This window comes from Mustela nigripes, chromosome 3 (genome assembly GCF_022355385.1).
Source record: "Mustela nigripes isolate SB6536 chromosome 3, MUSNIG.SB6536, whole genome shotgun sequence".
NCBI classification, from domain to species: Eukaryota; Metazoa; Chordata; class Mammalia; order Carnivora; family Mustelidae; genus Mustela; species Mustela nigripes.
The window spans coordinates 83,657,772-83,677,233 of NC_081559.1; the positions used below are offsets into that span (position 1 = coordinate 83,657,772).

The 19,462-nt window shown below is 35.1% G+C and overlaps 1 long non-coding RNA gene across 1 annotated transcript in view; it reads right to left on the bottom strand.

Moving 5' to 3' along the window:
* Positions 1–610: 610 nt before the first annotated feature.
* LOC132013038 (uncharacterized) overlaps positions 611–19,462 on the bottom strand; it is a 42,830-nt gene continuing 23,978 nt past the window's right edge. The window contains exon 3 of the long non-coding RNA XR_009402855.1: positions 611–786. This is a non-coding gene — a long non-coding RNA (uncharacterized LOC132013038). The remainder of the gene's footprint in view (positions 787–19,462) is intronic.

Consider the following 19,462-nt stretch of genomic DNA (forward strand, 5'->3'; position numbering starts at 1 on the left):
GTGGCACAATGTATGCATTTTCCTTTTTTTACTTAAACATTTTCAATTTTGTAAGATTATCTATAAAAAGATGCCTGATCATTTCTTGGTCTTCTCCTATGAATAATTTAATTGATAAATTCCAATATCCCACAGATATACTTTGTCACCAAAAGTGTGATGTTTTGAGTTGTATTAATTCTGAATGCTTCTGTTTTTTTCATAATTTGTTTTGAAATTCACAGTTTGCAATTTCACTATCGTAGCAGGAGGTAACAGTAAAGCTTAATCTATTACAAGTAATATAATCATTGTTTGAATAACTTCTTTCAAGAATATCACCTATCACCTAGGTTTTTGTTTGATTTCTCATTATTTATTCATCTTTCCTCATAAACATAAGAACATATTGTGGTTTCAAATTGATTGTTATATTTGTAAAAGGGTAAATACATATTTATTATATAAATAGGTGAATGCATACACACACACACACACACACCCCTTGCCTAGAAATGTTGAATTTTATATTAATACCATTCCTTATGAATTTTGAAAGCATATGTCATAGTAGATTGTATTTTTATTTGAAATTATTTATCGTTGGACAAAAAAGTACATAGGACTTCAGCCCATTTGGGGAGCTTGATCATGTGACACTTTAGCCAATCAATGTGATCAGAATTAACAGCCATTACATCTGAGAAGAAGGTTTAAGAAGTATTATGTGGGTCTTTCATCTTCTTTCTGCCCATGAGAATGGCACATCCTAGATGGAGACTGCTCCTTTAGATGGCTCCTTTCATCCTAGATGAAAAAGACACATAAAGCGGAGATCATCTCCAGTTTCAGTGCAATGCAAGCAAGAAATAAATCTTAACATTGTGAACCATTACATGGTTTGTTGTAATTGTTAGCACAACATACCTAGGAAAAGATAACTAACTGATTATAAATTGGTACCTATAAACAATGCAGTCTAGCAGAAATCCCAAAATGTATGGCATTTACTTTAGGGCTGTGGAATGGAGGTGTGGGAACTCTCAGGAAAGACAGGAAAAATGGACAAACTTTATCAAATGGTGATATATTTGGCAAATCTGTCTCTTATGATAACTTGAAAGGCTGATAATGTACTAACAAACTTGTAGTTTGAGATGAAGAAGTTGGGAAACAAAATGTGACTTACAGGACTTGGTTGCTTATGACAGCATTAAAGAAGATTAAAAGAAATACATGAACTTAACAAAATAATGGAAGGAACATGTGGATCTAGAAATTTCTCAAATTGCAGGATTGAAAGATACAACTATTTATTTTCTTCAACCACTAAAAATAAAATTGACAAATGCTTTGAATAACAAAGACTTACTGAAGTTTGGCCTAGGGCAAAGATGGAATCATGGAGGCTACTGATTTGCCTTAGCTAAATTCCAGGACAAGATTAAATTGGCTCTCATAATTTTTTTTTTTTTTAATTTGGACAAAATGGCTTACAGGGAAAACAAAGAAACAAACAAAAAAACAAACGATATTGTTTTTCTACTGAAAACTGATAATCTTAAGGTATTGACAACTAAGCCTAGGGAGAGAAAGGTGTATTTCAGAAAGAATTATAGACATGTTTACTGGAATATAGAGCTTATTAAAATCATAAAGATGAAGATTTGAGAGGTTTGTACTGCCAAATAACTCCTAGACTGGACTAAAAAACCCAAATATAGCAAAAAAATAAAATAAAGCAAAATGAAATATGAGAGTTAAAATGACACTGAGCCCCCATTTATGGATGAGATGCATCTGCTAACACAATTAGGCCCCCAAGAAAGGCATAAATGTAATACTTCTTTAGATGTGTCCAAGGGAAATGAAAAGGATCTATCTGAGAAGCAGCCATAACCAAGAAAACGTGGTGATATAATCAGAAAGCAGAAATAAAGAGTAATTCTGGAAATTTATTTATCCCTAAAGTAGATGGACACTCCAAATATCTTCCAGGAATAATTTCAGGTTTGCTATGTACCAATTATTTTATGCCTCCCATTCTTCTTTTCTGTTGCAGGCTTAATTGAAATTAACATGTCCCTGTGCTACTGCTAAATGTTTGGTATTCTATGGTAGAGGTTATTGTAGGATAACTTGTTTTCGTAGTTCACATATCTTTGGATCAACAGTAGCCATACTGTTGATGTAGAGACATGTATAAGACCTTAGACTTGAGTCTCATGTCATGATTAGTTGGGACTTTTTTGAGATGACGTCTTTGGGAAAGAATGGGTTTACTTTGTGTGCAGTTGGAAGGCAAGAGAATATGTTACTAAGAGGATGAGATGTAACAAACTGTATTTATTATTACCATTTATTCATGTTACTTCAGTAAGAGGATCCTGAATATCTTCCTATTTTCAAGTGAATAAAGGTGAATCTTTCTGGAAGCCTTTACTTCTGTGACCCACTGATGCGAGGCATAGCTAAGTGATTTAATTTTGCCAATGTGATAAAAGCTGAAATGTCCACACCATATCTGAGTAGAAATTTATGAGCCATGAAGTGGGTCAACCATTCTCTTTTGCCTCTGTCTTCAGAGCAGTATGTCCCAGAATCCAGATGCCCTTTCAGCCTGGGTCCTTTACTGAAGACGAGAGAAGCAAAGAGCCACATCTGACACACACACAGCAAACATGCAAACAGAAGTGAGAAACAGACTTCGATTATTAGAAGATACTGAGCTTTGAGAGGGTTACCTATTATATACCTAAATTATGGAATAATTGTGTGTTACATGCATATTTTAAGCTCTTTTTTCATTTCCCCTTTTTCTTGGTAAGAGTATAAAAGGATGATAAAGGCATTTTCCAGTGAGATGTTAAGGAAAAAAGCTAGATATCACCTATAGCCATTTGGATGTGTGATAGGCATATAGTAGGGAAAAGAGATATAGGGCCTCTGGTTTCTTAATTCCACAGTTTAGGACATAGGAAAGAATGTTTAAGTAAAGCCCCAAAGAGGAGGTTTTATTCTTTCAGTTGTTATACAATCACTGTGTCACTTAGCTCTCATTGACATTGATTAACATACTTATTATTGAATTGAAATGTAACCATTTTTTTGATCAAGGCGATGTGTTCCTTCACTTTGCATATTTTCTTCAAAATAGTCTCAGCTAATGTTAAGATTTCTTGCCGTATGAGTTGTCCATACAACTCATCTTTGGCATTTTTAGTAGCTCATGCATTTTGCAAAGCAGCCTTCTTACTATTTTCACTTTTTGATAATGTGGTTTATAATGAGGTTAGCTCATCTACCATACTGAACTTGACACAAAGAAAACTAGAATAAAATATTGGTCCTCAAATCTTAAGATTCAAATTGTACTATTGCAACATTACTCAAGAATGTACATTAGGAAAAATTGTCAGAGGCTTTTAAGGTGTCAGAAAGGGCAAGATCTGCATGGATGAATTATAAGAAAATTTTCTTTTTTTCTGTTATACCAAAATATACCACAGAACAGTCTGTGTCCTGTATTGTTGAGCCCAAACCTCAGAAATAAGAAACCCTAAAGCTTTCTAAAGCACTTCCCTATTTATGTTGGTTTTATTTCTATATGATTATGTTTCTGAGTATGTCTTAATTCAGTCAAGCTTCCATCTCATGTATCTGTGAATTGTCATACCAGTCCTGTGCTTGACTATACAGCATGTAAAATTGTGAAATTTTTTAAAAGATTTTATTTATTTATTTCACAGAGAGATCACAAGTAGGCAGAGAGGCAGGCAGAGAGAGAGGAGGAAGCAGGCTCCCTGCTAAGCAGAGAGCTTGATGCAGGGCCCTGAGATCATGACCTGAGCGGAAGGCAGAGGCCCAACCCACTGAGCCACCCAGGCACCCCTGAAATTCAATTTCAATATAAATTATTTTATGCGATTTAAGAGTATTAGTAGTTTTTAATGGTAAAAGGAAATTGATTCTCAAAATAATACCAAAAATGAAGTGTTTGTAAGAAGGATTAAAGAATTCCTATGGTAATGTTAACACATAATTTATTGATATGTATTGATAATAACAATGATAACATCAACTATTTTTATAATCCTTATTATATGCCAGGACTAATTCTAAGTTCTTTACATGTGTTAATTTATTTAACCTTAAGAAAATCCCAAGAAGTGGCTATTTTACAAATATACCGATTTCATTTTATTTTAGAAGATTTTATTTATTTATTTATTTGAGAGAGTGCAAGAATGCACATGTGCACAAGCAGTGGGAGAAGCTATAGGAGAGCAAGGAGGCTAATGTGGGTTTTGATCCCAGGACCCTGAGATTATGACCTTTGCTGAAATAAGAGTTGGATGCTAAACCAACTGAACCACCCAGGTATGCCCAGATATATCTATTTTAAAGATGAGGAAACTTAGGCATAAATAAGTTAAGTAATTTGGTTCCTGGACACACAGCTAGTAAGTGGTGAATTTATCAGGCGGTATAAACCAGAGCCTCTCTTTTAAAATTTAATAGATTGACAAATTCCAACATTAAAATTTTGATTACTATTTAGATTTCTCAGTCTTCTATTAATAACACCATAAACCATAGGCTTTAGAGTTTCATAAGGAAAAGATCAATAGTTGGTTTGGTATTAATCCCTAATCTAAACCTTATTATTTTGGTAGAGATAATCACCAACATTTTTGTTTATTTTCTATACAGTAAAGTTTGGTTATGGTATCTCAAGTTACTGGGTATTTTGTTTATGGGTCTTACTTCTTAAATTAGGAGACTCTAGAAAGGCAAGAAGGATGATATATTTATCTTGTTGGCTCTGTATCATCAATGTCTGTCTTTGCAGATTCTTGTAAGTAAAGGACCCCACCTCATTACTTATGTAGGTTCTTTTTTTTTCCCCCTAGTTTCTAAGTCAGCTCTAACATCTGGCTTGAAGAGTTGTTTTTGTTTTTGTTCGTCATAGATGAACCATGCATACAAAATCACAGTATCTCAGGGCAACTTCTCTTGAAACATTCAAAGTATCTGTTATTAAAGCAAGACATAAATAGGTATTGTTACATAGCCAGACCCAGTCTGAATTTTCTAGTCACTCTTCTATATTCCCAAAAACCCACATCTTCTCAACCTTGTACAAAATTCTTGCATCATCCCTATGGCTATTTTCAGTATTGCTCACTCAGTCTCTTTTCTACCCAGGCCTTTGGTTCCAGATTCTCTTCATTTCTCTTCCAACTAATGGAAGTTGCAGATGTCTGCAGTTGCTTTGCCCCTGGAAATTCATTTAGTGCAGAAACACAAAAGACATCTGATACATGTTTACAGAGTTGAATTGAAAAGTCCAACAAAGATTTTTCTATGAAGAAATACATTTAATCTAAATTTGTTTGAGGACAGTAGGGTTAGATAAATTGGTAGAATTATAGGAATTAAATGGTTTAGCGAGTTTAGCAAGAGGATACTCTACAATATTTAGTTATCAATGATTAAATGGACTTTAGTGATATAAATTAGATATCCCTGGGTCTAAAAATGTATTCCAAGGCACCTGGGTGACTCAGTCCATTGAGCAACTGCCTTCTGCTCAGGTCATGATCCCAGGGTCCTGGGATTGAGCCCCACATTGGGCTCCCTGTTCCATAGGGTGTCTGCTTCTCCCTCTCCCTCTGCCTGTTGCTCCCCTACTTGTGCTCTCTTTCTCTCTGTCAAATAAATAAATAAAATCTTTCAAAGAATAAAAAAGAATGTATTCTATTATAAAATAACATGTGTATCACACATTTGGCCAAATTGTTATCAAATGGAAACAAACATTATATTTATGGAGTATATTTTTTTTTCTTTGTCTATGAGAAATGAGCACTTGGAGAAGACTAGAGGAATGGGATTCATGCAAAGAAATTATTTTAAAAATAGTATAAAAGCAGTTAGTTCATTGATGATCAAGGAAGGATTATCAGTTTTCATGATTAGGCCTTGAATTCTAAACCAGTACCAGCAACGGATGGGCTTTTGTTGTAGAGATTAATAAAATGATTAAGGCATGTAAAGTAAATAACAATGATGCAATTTATAAATAACCAATACACAGCAAGTTAACATAACAGTATAAAAAAGAAAAACACAGCAGAGGAAAGGTACAAAGTAAATGATCTTTGTCAGCCCCTGGAATAAATGCTAGTTAATGAAAGGTGGGTATGAGAAGGGTCTGGGAAGGAGCAGAGCTTGGAATTCTTCTTTTCACATTATTTACAAATTGTGAGAGAAAGTCTATGATAGAGGTAGTATCTGGAAATAATATGATTATATTTCAGGACAGCAGTTGTTTCAGGGATACAAAATAACCTAGGTTCTGATGGACAAGAGAAGTGTGGCAAAGGCAGGCCTTAGCGAAACTGGTATTTGAAGCTCAGGCTGACAGTTGGTGTCTGAGGAGGGGAGTAAGGGGATTCTAGTCTTGGGCTGTGATTCAGGTTCAGGAATCCATTTCCTCAGAGGGAAATGCAGCTGAGTTTTGTACCTAGCAGGTCATGAACCGGGACTCACATGACTTTTGCCCATCTGAATCACCTGGTGGAACTTTAAAATATCTAGATGGCCGGGACTTACCACCAACCCAATTAAATCGTAATTTAGTTTTTCTGGGGTGACTTGGAACATTAGTTCATCCACTGTTTTTGGCTATTGGCTGTTGTTTGTTTATATTTTGGTTTTAGTTAGTTTGGTTTTGTTGTTTAAGTTCCTGGAGATTCTAGTATACAACTGGGATTGTGAGCTCTGCTTTATAGTGCATACAGAGTACCTGGAGATTTTGTGGAAATGAATATTTTGATTTTAGACCTGAAGCATGGCCTGAGATTCTGTATTTGTACCAAGCTCCCAGGTACTGCTGGGTCATAAGGTCTGTCTTATGACCTAACACTTAACACCAGGGAAGAAGGTTCCCTTATTAGAACCTGGAGAAGTCATTCTGATGAGCTCACATTTCAGAATTACAGTAAGAGGGGAATGGGACACAGCTTAGCTTTAGTTCGTCCATCTGGTCTGTGCTAGAAAAAGTTTTAAAGTCAATCTTCACAGTAGTGTTTCTCATTCTTTAAAAAATATTGATCCCTAAAGGGCACTTGGCTCACCTCGTGATCTCCACAAACAGTTGTATCTTGTCAAGCTTTGTTTTTTGAAGTTTGTATTAGAACTTGATAATTTCTTTACAAACTATACAGGTTTTTTTGGATATGCTAATATTCTATTTCTTGCCACTCAGCTCTTTATATTTTGTACCACAAGAACATAATTTGTTTCCTATTTCTTTTTTTTTTTTTTAAAGATTTTATTTATTTGTCAGAGAGAGAGCGAGCAAGCACATGCAGACAGAATGGCAGGAAGAGAGAGAGAGAGAGAAGCAGGCTCCCCACTGAGAAAGGAGCCCGACATGGGACTCGATCCCAGGACCCTGGGATCATGACCTGAGCTGAAGGCAGCCGCTTAATCAACTGAGCCACCCAGGTGTCCCTTGTTTCCTATTTCTTAAAAAAAAAAAAAAAATTGAACATTATGTGACAAGATATTACTACGCTTCATATTGGAAGTGTGTGTTTCTTTTTTTTTTTAAGATTTTATTTATTTATTTGACAAAGAGGGAGCACAAGTAGGCAGAGTGGCAGGCAGAGACAGAGGGGGAAGCAGGCTCCCTGCTGAACACAGAGTCCAATGTGGGGCTCCATTCCAGGGCCCTGAGATCATGACCTGAGCCCAGAGGCTTAATCCACTGAGCCACCCAGGCACCCCTGGAAGTGTGAATTTTTTTTTAAATTAATTTTTTATTTTTTTATAAACATATATTTTTATCCCCAGGGGTACAGGTCTGTGAATCACCAGGTTTACACACTTCACAGCACTCACCAAAGCACATACCCTCCCCAATGTCCATAATCCCACCCCCTTCTTCCAAACCCCCTCCCCCCAGCAACCCTCAGTTTGTTTTGTGAGATTAAGAGTCACTTATGGTTTGTCTCCCTCCCAATCCCATCTTGTTTCATTTATTCTTCTCCTACCCACTTAAGCCCCCATGTTCCATCACCACTTCCTCATATCAGGGAGATCATATGATAGTTGTCTTTCTCTGCTTGACTTATTTCGCTAAGCATGATATGCTCTAGTTCCATCCATGTTGTGGCAAATGGCAAGATTTCATTTCTTTTGATGGCTGCATAGTATTCCATTGTGTATATATACCACATCTTCTTGATCCATTCATCTGTTGATGGATATCTAGGTTCTTTTGGAAGTGTGAATTTTTAAGTCATTTTAGTAATGGCAGCTACTAGATCCATTTCTAAAGAATTTTGCCATTCATGGTTTTTTTTTTTTTAATCATACTAAGGAAGACTTAATCACCACCAAAAATGCAATGTAATGAATGATTTCTAGAGAATTACAATAACAAATATTAGAGAAATCAATTTGTCAAAAAAGGAAAATTTGCTCTTTTTGGCATCACAGCCATGTTTTTAGGGAATCCGCTAGGGTCAAAACATGCTGATAAAATGTGCATTATTATCACTATGCTCATAGATACTTTTTCAGTACATCAGAGTGAGCCTTCTAAATTCTCCTATTTAAATAAACATTCATTGTAATTTGTAAATTAAGAGATTGTATTTGGCATATTAGAAAGCCTTCCCAACACTCTTAGTCTACCTACTTGCTCTTTGGGGTTAGCTGAACAAAACAATAATTTATCAAATCTCCTGTGTCATATGTCTGTTTACATGAATTTCTTTAATGTTTTTTGCTCATATGTTTTTGGGATTTGAGAAAATATGTGTACATCTTAGAATAGATTTGATCTCTTTATTAGTAAGATATGTATTGGTTTTCTATTGCTGTGTTACAAATTATCATTTTAGGGGCTTAAGGGAACACAAGTTACAGTTTGGTAGGTCAGAACGGTTTACAGGGTCAGGATTCTTGCCATTGGTGAACTGTTAAGTTAAGCTGTTGTTTAGGGCTATGATCTCATCTGAAGCTTGGCATCCTCTTCCAGCTTCCCTTCTTGCCAGGATTCAGTTGATTGCACTTATATGACTGAAGCCCTCAGCTCTGAGAAGGCTCCTACTGTTCTCTCCCATATAACTCCAAAATGTGGCTGTTTGCTTCATTAAGGCCCATAGGAGAGCATGTACGGCATGTGGAATATTTTTGACTTCTTGATTCTGAACATTAGATCTTCTTTTACAGAGCTCATAGGGGTAGGTCAGGCCCACAGTTAATATTCTCATTTTTTATTAACTTAAACTGATTGGAAGCCTTATTTATGTCTGAAAAATCCCTTCCCCTTTTCCATATAGCATAGTCTAAAAACAGTAGTTTTAATAATCTCCCCAAACTAAAGGGGATTATCCAGGCACCTTAAGATCTAATGGAAATTGATTTGCTAGATTTGGAACATAAAGCTTAAGACCCACCACCCTTTTTCCCTTCCAATTTCTACCTGTTAGAATGAGAAAGTCTATCTTATGCCTGCTCCACTATTGTATCTCAGAAGCATATTATTTGTGTAGTTTGAAAAAATCACAGCTAGAGTAGAATTTGGATGAATTGGACTTCAAGTCTCACACGTATCTGATTAAGAGGGTACTTAAGTGAGACTGTGGACTTCAGAATTAATGCTGGAATGACTCAATGATTTTGGAGCTTTTAGGATGGAATGAATGTTGTATATATATATATATGTATATATCTATAAAGCTGGGATGCCTGAATGGCTCAGTCAGTTAAGTGTCCAACTCAATTTTGACTGAGTTCTTAATCTTAGGGTCATGGGATTGGTCGAGCCCCATGTCAGGCTCTGCGCTCAGCAGGGAGTCTGCTTGAGATTCTCTTCTTCTCCCTCTCTTCCTAACCCTCTCCCACTATCTTTCTCTAAAATAAATAAATAAATCTTTAAAAAATAATAATAGTAAAATAAGATGCCATTCCATTATTCTGTCTTTCATAATTTCTGTTCTTATCATCTTTCAGTTTTCGTATAACAAAATATAATGTATCTGCTTTTCTTTTAGGTGTTTTTAAGATTTTCTAATTTTTTATTTTATTTGTTATTATTATTAATTAATTAATTAATTAATTTTTGTGTGGTTTTCTTGTTGTAGCTTTCTTGGTATTTATCCTTAGATTTTGCTGATCTTCATGATTCTGAACTGACATCTTTCAAAATATTTGCAACTCCATTACCATTATGTCTGTAAATATTATACTATGTTCTCTTTCTCTTCTTTCTCTATGACTCTCATTACAGGTATATTAGAATTTTTAAACATTTTACGTGGCTTATATACTCTGTTCTTTTTCCCTTATCTTTTTTCTTTTTATGCTTTAGTTGTATATTTTCTGTTAAATTCTCTTTCAGTTTATAAGTCCTGTGGTTTTCTGCTTGCCATCTGCTGTCCCACTCATCCATTGAGTTCTAAGTTCCAGATATCTTATTTTTTAGTTATAGAATGTTTGTTTTTATTTGTTGCAATATTCTGTTGAAACTTCTTTGCCTTCACTTGTTTTTTCCAAATTTATTCTCTATTCTCTTAAACATTATGACCATGTATATTTCAAGGTTTTGCTTGCTAATTCTCCTGTTTAATCTATTGGTAAATATCTTCTGTTTTCTCTTGATTTTCTAAAGTCTCCACTTTTTCTTAGCTCTAGAATATATGTATACTTTATTGTTTGCCAAATATTATGTGTAAAGGAAACACAGAAGCTCAAGTTATGGTTTCCTCCACCTGAGGGTATTCTCTTCTCTGTCATATAGATAAGAAGGGGTTGAAGTCTCAATAAAATCATGACTAATTTGTCACAAAAACTTGGTTATAGTTTTACTGAGACTCATTCTTTCTTGTGTTTGTCTTCTCTCTTGGGAATGACCCTCTTGAAATTTTTATCGAAAGCCAAGGTTTCCCCTATGTCTTTACCTTTTTGAGATTTCAGCAAACTATGTTTTACCATCTAAAGTTTCCTAGCTCAGCTCTCATGCTTCTAAACACATGCAGCATTAAAATCTGGCTAATATCTTGAAGGAGAAGCCAGCCAAATGTTTGAAATTGTTCACTCTCCTAGCAAGTCTTTTTTATCTGATGTCTATAGGACATTGAATGTTTTATGGTGCTTTTTGACCTTCTAATTGAACTCCTAATCTTTCTTCACTCTCTTGAAATTCCACTATATATATATATATATATATATATTTTTTTTTTTTTAAGGAAACACTGGCCTAGTGATGAGGCTTCTTAAATATCTAAACTGTTATTCTTTGTTATTCTTATACTATTTGAACATTGAGACTTTATTTGGTTTCTTTATGCCTGCAGAGTATGTAAGTTTAGAGTAAGCTTGAACATCAACTGATCACTAGGATATGCCCTTAATTTGGCAGATTCCCCTTGAGGGAAATATCTGATGGACATTAAATCTCCTTGGAATGTTCTCAACTTTCTGGAATTTTAGTTCATCTAATGTTTGTTCTTTTTAAACTTAATGCCTATAAGGCAGTAATCTCTTTTACATTGGCTGAAACAACCAAAAAAACTAAAAGACAACCTACTGAATGGGGGAAGTATTCACAAATGACATATCTGATAAAGGGGTATATATCTCCCAAAAAACAATAATCCAATTTAAAATGGGCAGAAAACATGCATAGACATTTCTCTAAAGAAGACATACAGAAGGCCAACAGACACATGAAAAGATGCTCAACATCACTCATTATCAGGGAAATGCAGATCAAAACCACAATGAGATAACACCTCACATCTGTCAGAATGGCTAAAATAAAAAACTCAAGAAACAACAAGTGTTGCCAAACATGTGGAGAAAAAGGAAACATTTTGCAGTGTTGGTGGAAATGCACACTAGTACAGCCCCTGTGGGAAACAATATGGAGGTTCCTAAATAAAATTAAGAATGGAGCTACCCAACCATTCAGCAATTGCACTACTGGGTATTTACCCAAAGAAAATGAACAATAGTAACCCGAAGGGATATATGGCACCCCTATGTTTATTGCAGCATTATTTACAATAACCAAATTATGGACATAGCCCAAGTGTCTGTCAACAGATGAAAGGAAAAAGAAGATATGGAACACACACACACACACAGAGTAGAATGTTATTCAGCTATAAAAAAGAATGAACTCTTGCCATTTTTTTTTAAAAGATTTTATTTATTTATTTGACAGAGAGATCACAAGTAGGCAGAGGGGCAGGCAGGGAGAGAAGAGGAAGTAGGCTTCCTGCTGAGCAGAGAGCCCGATGCAGGGCGCGATCCCAGGACCCTGAGATCATGACCTGAGCCAAAGGCAGAGGCTTTAACCCACTGAGCCACCCAGGCACCCTGAACTCCTGCCATTTCTAACAGTATCTCGAGAGTATAATGCTTAATAAAAAAAAAGCTGGTCAGAGAAAGACAAATACCATATGATTTCACTCATATGTGAGATTTAAGAAAGAAATAAACAAAAAGGAGTGGGGGAAGACAAACCAAAAAAGCAGACTTTTAACTACAGAGAATAAACTAATGGTTAGCAGAGGGGAAGTAGAGTGGGGTCATGGGTGAAATTGGTGAAGGGGATTAAAAGTGAACTTATCTTGGTGAGCACTGGGTGCTGTATGGAACTGTTGAATCACTATATTGTACATCTGAAATGAATATAACACAGTATGTTAACTTTGCTGGAATTTAAAAAAAAGTGAAAATAATAATGAAAAAATTAAAAAATAATGCTTGTGAAAATGACCTTTGAAGGTATTCAGCTTTCTAAAATTGCTTCAGTGACAGCATTGTCTGTTATAGCCTATTACATTCTTCTCATAATGGGAGTTCCCAAGTTAGCTTCTTTTCCTTCTTAAAGCGAGATTTATTGAAAATACAATTTAAGGGGTGCCTGGGTGGCTCAGTGGGTTAAAGCCTCTGCCTTCAGCTCAGGTCATGATCCTAGCATCCCGGGATCGAGCCCCGAATTTGGCTCTCTGCTCAGCAGGGAGCCTGCTTCCCCCCTCTCTCTCTACGGGCTCTCTGCCTACTTGTGATCTGTCAAATAAATAAATAAAATCTTAAAAAAAAGAAAAGAAAAGAAAATACAATTTAAGGGATGCCTGGTGGCTCAGTCAGTGAAGCGTCTGCCTTTGGTTAAGGTCATGATCCTGGTCAGAGTCCTAGGATCGAGTCCCTCATCGGGCTCCCTGCTCAATGGGGAGCCTGCTTCTCCCTCTGCCTGCCACTCCTCTGCTTGTGCTCTCTCTCTCCCTGTCTCTGTCAAATAAATAAAATCTTAAAAAAATAAAAAAAAATTAAAAAAAAGAAAAAAAATACAATTTAAATACAGTGAAATTTACTCTTAGTATGTGCTTTAATGAACTTAGACAAATGCAAAAGCCATGGAAATACCATCACAACCATAATAGAGAAAAGAGAATATTTGCAGCACATCATAAATTTTCCCTGTGTACTTTTCTCACAATGACTTCTTTCTGCAACTAGCCCCTGGCTGGCATTAAACCATTTCCTTCCTTATAGTTTTACCTATTCCAGAATGGAAATACAATATAGCATGCAGTCTTTTGTTCATCATTTCTTTCATTTAGATTAAGGTTTTATAGATTCAGTCATATTGTTGCATAAACAAGAAAGTTCATTTGTTAGTACCACTCCAAGTGTATTTCATTATGGATGAGTTAATAGACATTTGTGGTGGTGTTAGATTTGGTGATTATGAATGAAGTCCCTATATGGGGACATATGTTTCCAGACTTCTTGGAATGGATTGAAGAGGCTTTGGTTGCTTCCAGCTAATAATTGCATATAGGTATTTGAATAGACAAGTTTTTATTTCCCTTGGGTAAATATCTAGGTGAAGAATTACTATGTTATATAATAATAAGATATTTGACTTCATAAGAAATTGACAAACTATTTTCCAACAAGGCTGTATTATATTTTTAATCCCCACTAGCAATGTGTGTACAAGTTCCACTTGCTCCTTATCTTCACCAACACTCAGTTTTTTCAATTTATTTTAACCATTCTAGTTGATATGTAGTGGTTTTAAATTCTACTTCCCAAATATCTAACAATATTGGGAATCATTTCATTTGCTTATTTACAATCTCTATTTTTTTCAGTGAAATGGTCATTTTTTGCCCATTTTTATTGAGTTCTTTGACTTATTGAGTTGTAAATATTCTTTGTATCTTATGAATTTATGTCTTTCATCAAATATACTTTGTAAAGATCTTCTCCTTATCTATAGGTTGTCTTCACCTTTTCTTATAGTATTCAGCACTCAGCTAAATTTTACCCAGATTCTTAATCTACAGAAATTGTGAGATAATAAATATTGCTATTTTAAACTACTATGTCTGGGATAATTTGTTATGCAGCAATTGATAATTAATATGCCAATTATGCCATCACCTTTTGTTAAAAAGTTTATTTTTTTACTGTTGCATTACCTCAGTAATTTGGTTGAATTAACCATAGTCAATTAACCATAAATGTGTGAGTCTCTTTCTGAATGCTTCCCCCTTCCATGTATCTATATGGCTTTCCTTTTACTAAAGTACCATTTTTTGATTACTGTTACTGCATGGTGTGTAGTTCCTATTTATTGCTGTTACTGCAGTTCCAAAGATTACATTTTGGGAGCCACTGCTTTATAAGAATTTTGAGAAAGAGAGTGCACAAGCAGGCAGGGGCAGAAGGAGAGAGAGAGAAAATCTTAAGCTGAGCATGGAGGCTGACACTGAGCTCGATCTCATGATCCTGAGATCCGGACCTGAGTCTAAATGAAGAGCCCAATGCTTAACTGATGGAGCCACCCAGGTGCCTCAATAGCCACAGCTTTAACAGATGAAAAGCCAGGTGTACTTTATTAACTACTAGAGGTTTAAATTGCTGTGACTAATTACTTGCACTTGTGAGCTTGTCAGGAAAATTGATCTAATTTGATAGGGACCACCTCAGAGGATGCATGGAAGGTTACATAACCTCCTCAACTGCCCCAACAGGAACTTAGATAGGATCCAAATCCCTCAAATGCCCTTTCTTCAACATGGGACAACCAAGAGTTGGGCCTCCTCACCATGGTGCAGGCAAAGGCTTAACTTTTCAGAAACTACATTCTTGCTTGTATTATTCTGTACTATTCTGTTCCCTCCTTTATCATTTTTCTCTTATTTACATGTTTTTCCTGATAAACATTCCCTGAACATCTGAAATTAAATCCCTGCTTATGCTCTACTTTTAGGAAACGCAACTGAAGACACCCAAGAATTTCATTCATGCATATTCATATCCATTCTTAGGGTACTTTTGCTCAAAGGTGGTGGAAGAATAACAAATACATGAAAATTCTGTGGCACAATAATCATAGACTACTATCTCCAGATTTTATCCAGAAGCTCCATTTTACTGTAAGTTTGTCTTCAGGTTAAATTTTTTTTTAAATACTTTTTTTTTTTTCTGATTTTATTTATTTGACAGAGAGAGACACAGTGAAAGAGGGAACACAAGTTGGGGGAGTGGGAGCGGGAGAAGCAGGCTTCCCATTGAGTAGGGAGTCTGATGCAGGGCTTGATCCCTGGACCCCAGGATTATGACCCGAGCTGAAGGTAGACACCTAATGACTGTGCCATCCAGGTGCCCCTCTTCAAGTAAAATTTAAGAAATATTAAATAATTGGTGCGTCTCATGGAAGAAATAAGAAACAACTTTCTTGCCACAGTGATTCCCTAAAATCCAGTTAATGAGACAGATTAAGGGGAATGTTGTAGCTTTTGAAATATGGCCTAGTAGGAGAGGACATAGAAAGTAGTATTCTTTTCATAGCCAATATCTCTTTCAAAGTTTTGATCTGCAGTCTCAAAATTTCAGTTTCTATTTCTTGTTGGAGATCTGCATATTCACCCTTTAAAAGAAGTAGTAAATTCACATAATGTCAAAATGGTTAGGAATGTTTTAATGTAAAGATATGTTATCCAGATAATTAACCTGAGGTTTTGAATTCTTTTCTGTGTACCTGAGACATAATGATTTCACAAATTCAACTGTGAAAGTGGTTGATTGATACCTGTCACAGTAGAAAATTCTGTGCCTCTAACTTATCAGAATAGCTCTCACACTGAGATATCAACTGTGGGGAAAAAGGTAAGCACTGCTGGAACACAAGGAGACTAAGGTGAAAAACAAAGCACAATTGAAGTATAAGATATTTTTGTGGTTAAATATATATTTGATTTTTAAGACAAAAGCATTTCTATAAGAACTAGACTATCAAAGGGCAGGTCTTAGATTATTCACAATGTGTTTTAAAAAAGGCTTTTGCTAAACAACAACAAAAATACATTAAGATAATTACAAAAGTTCTAATTATTCTTTCTTTTAAAAATGGCTTGTCTGCTAGGAGTTTAATAGGTGAAAGGATTTTAAAGGGGTTATAGAGAAATTGTTACAGTAATCATAGAAGGAAAAAGTGCTGAAGGTATCATGGATTCTCATAATTAAACAGAAACTTACAGCTCAATTAAATTTAAGCATCATTATGCATAAAACATCAGTGAGTACCAAGAGACTAATAAAAAGAAGTGCTATTGATGTTAATAGGCAAAAGGTAAGGATCATGTAGATTGGACCAAGCATTGCAGATAGAGTCAGGAGAAATGTGAATGATACTAGAAATTAGAACTCATTCCTTTTTCTAATAGGTGGTTGGATATATTCTTGACATAGAAGAGCTCCCTACTGTTCCAGATTTTTTTTTAAAGATTTTATTTATTTGGGGCACCTGGGTGGCTCAGCGGGTTAAAGCCTCTGCCTTTCTGCTCAGCAGGGAGCCTGCTTCCTCCTCTCTCTCTCTGCCTGCCTCTCTGCCTGCTTGTCATGTCTGTCTGTCAAATAAATAAATAAAATCTTAAAAAAATATATTTTATTCATTTATCTGAGAGAGAGAGAGAGAGAGTGAGAGGGAGAGCACACACAAGCAGGGGGAGCAGCAAAGGGAAAGGGAGAGCAGGCTCGCTGGTGAACAGGGAGCCCAATGTGGGGCTTGATCTTAGGACCCTTAGGTTCATGACCTGAGCTGAAGGCTGAGTACCCAGATGCCCGTACAGTTGTAGATTTTTAACTCAAGTTTAAATGAACATCATGAATAATGATTTTTATTTTGAATGAAGAGTTTGTGCTATGAAAAATATAATATAAATATGTTTATATATTTATGTGATTTATTTGGGAAAAGGAAGATAAGTGGTATAAATGGCTGCCAAATCATCTACCTTCTAATTCAGTCTTGTAAAACAGTTTTTTTTTTTAAGAGATTGAGGTTAAGTTATTCCCAAGAAGGGCCGTTTAACTTTCAGGATTCATGACATAAACACATTTTTATGAAACATATAAGGTTAAATATTTTCTTTGAAAGAAAGTTTGGTTATTATATAATTACAAACTCTTTCTTTTTAGAATAGCTAACACCATGTCAAAAAGGAACTTTATGATTGACCCTTTATACATAGGTAGGTAGATAGATAGATATAAATATATCTTATTTATCTGCCATCTGTGTCTTTTCTAACTTATATAGGTGTATCTTATCTACGAATCTTTATCAGTGGTTGGGATTTCTAGATAAGAATGTTTGATACTTCTGGGTCTTAGTGTAATCATATGTAAAATATGGAAGATGGGCTACATGATTTGCAAAGTCCTTTTGCCTTTTAAAAGTCTTTGAACTCTGATAACCTTTAAGATAATTTCTACCACAAGTTTTCATGAATATCTAGTTCTTACAAATGGGGTTTTTTTGGTCATAGAAAAGAACTCTTTTGCTTAATCAAAGTGTCTTTGGACATAGTCAGTCAGTGTTAACCAGGCACCTGAGTGTGGCATTAATACATTATTGGAATTATATCAACAGTGAATGTCTAACTTCTGTCTGATTTTTAATCTGGAAAGAAGTCATGTAATTCATAGTATTCTAAGATGTACTATGATTTCTACATTTGTATTGAAATATTTTCCTCGATGCTTCTCCTATCTTGGGCAGCTTTTTTCCCCCTAATTTTTCCTCCATCCCTGTAGTATTATTGATGCAACAATAAACATGTGGGCTTTGAATAGACTGAAGTCAGAATCACTTCGGCCTCTTGCTTTGCTCTGCCCACATTAGGGAATCTTTCTTTTTGTTTCACTCCTTTTGTAGGCTCTCTGTCCCTCTTCAAAAGGACAGATGTCTTCATTTTTTTTGGAGAGGCTCCTTCTGTTACAGGCGTCTGTGCTAATTTACTGCCATAAAAATTGAAAGAGGTTATAGGAGAAATATGCTCAGGTAAACAAAGTGTACAAATTTCATCTGGAGAAAGAATGCTAGTCAAATATCCAAATTATTGTCCTGCAAAGACAAGTGTTAAGGTTCTGAATTTGATGTAACAAAAGTGTCTACCTGATCTACTGACCAACATAACAAAATTACAGCAATACTCAACTTTGTTTAGCTTTCTGCTCCTTCTGTAATGTTTACAATTCCCCTTCATTGTTTCTTCCTTCTTATATATCTCTCCCTCACTTCATTCTCTTCTTTCTTTAATTTTTTGTGACCTGACATGATTTCAAAGAATTAATATTATAATGGACTCTGGAGAAAAAAAAATCATTGTATCACCTCAAAAGGGCAAATTTAACTACATTTTACCTTATGTTCACATTGTGTGTATGTTACAGTGGGAGAATTTTTTAAGCTTTTGTCTGTGCTCTTATTTTACTTTTAACCAGATTAAACTTATAGTTTTAGATTTCAGTAGCTCAGCAAATTTCCTATTGCTGTGTCAGTTATTCCTCTTGTGGCTGAAGTTTATTCTGATAGAAAAAAATGTGACTTTCTAAACTGGTAATTAATTATTAAGTCATATAGTTAGAGATTTATTTGTATCTCATGAGTAAAGTTACAGCTTGGTTAGTTTTGACTTTGATCTCATATTTCACATTGACTAAGTAACCTAGAAAATAACACTATTTTTTCCAGAAAAAAATCTCCTAAGGACACCAAAAAGGATAAATATGTTATTTGGTTTCAAGATGGCATAGGCTTAGATTTGCATTCTTGGAGCATTACTTCTAATGATCTGAAAGGACATCCAAGTTTTGGGACTTATAAATTATCCTCTGACTGCATACTATTGCAGATTTCCTTATAGGTTTATTTTTGTTTTTATCTTAAAAATTTCAACATATTTTACTGAGGTGTAACAGAGACTAAAAATAACTAAAACTATGAAATTTTGAAAAAAAAATAACAAAAAGTCTTTCAAAAGGATTAGGTTGAAGGGCACCACAAAGCTCTAAAGTTGTCTGGAAATAGAAGGGAGGGACACAAGTTCATGCTTATATTATTATGTTAGGATTTCAGTTAAAATCTACAAGGCAC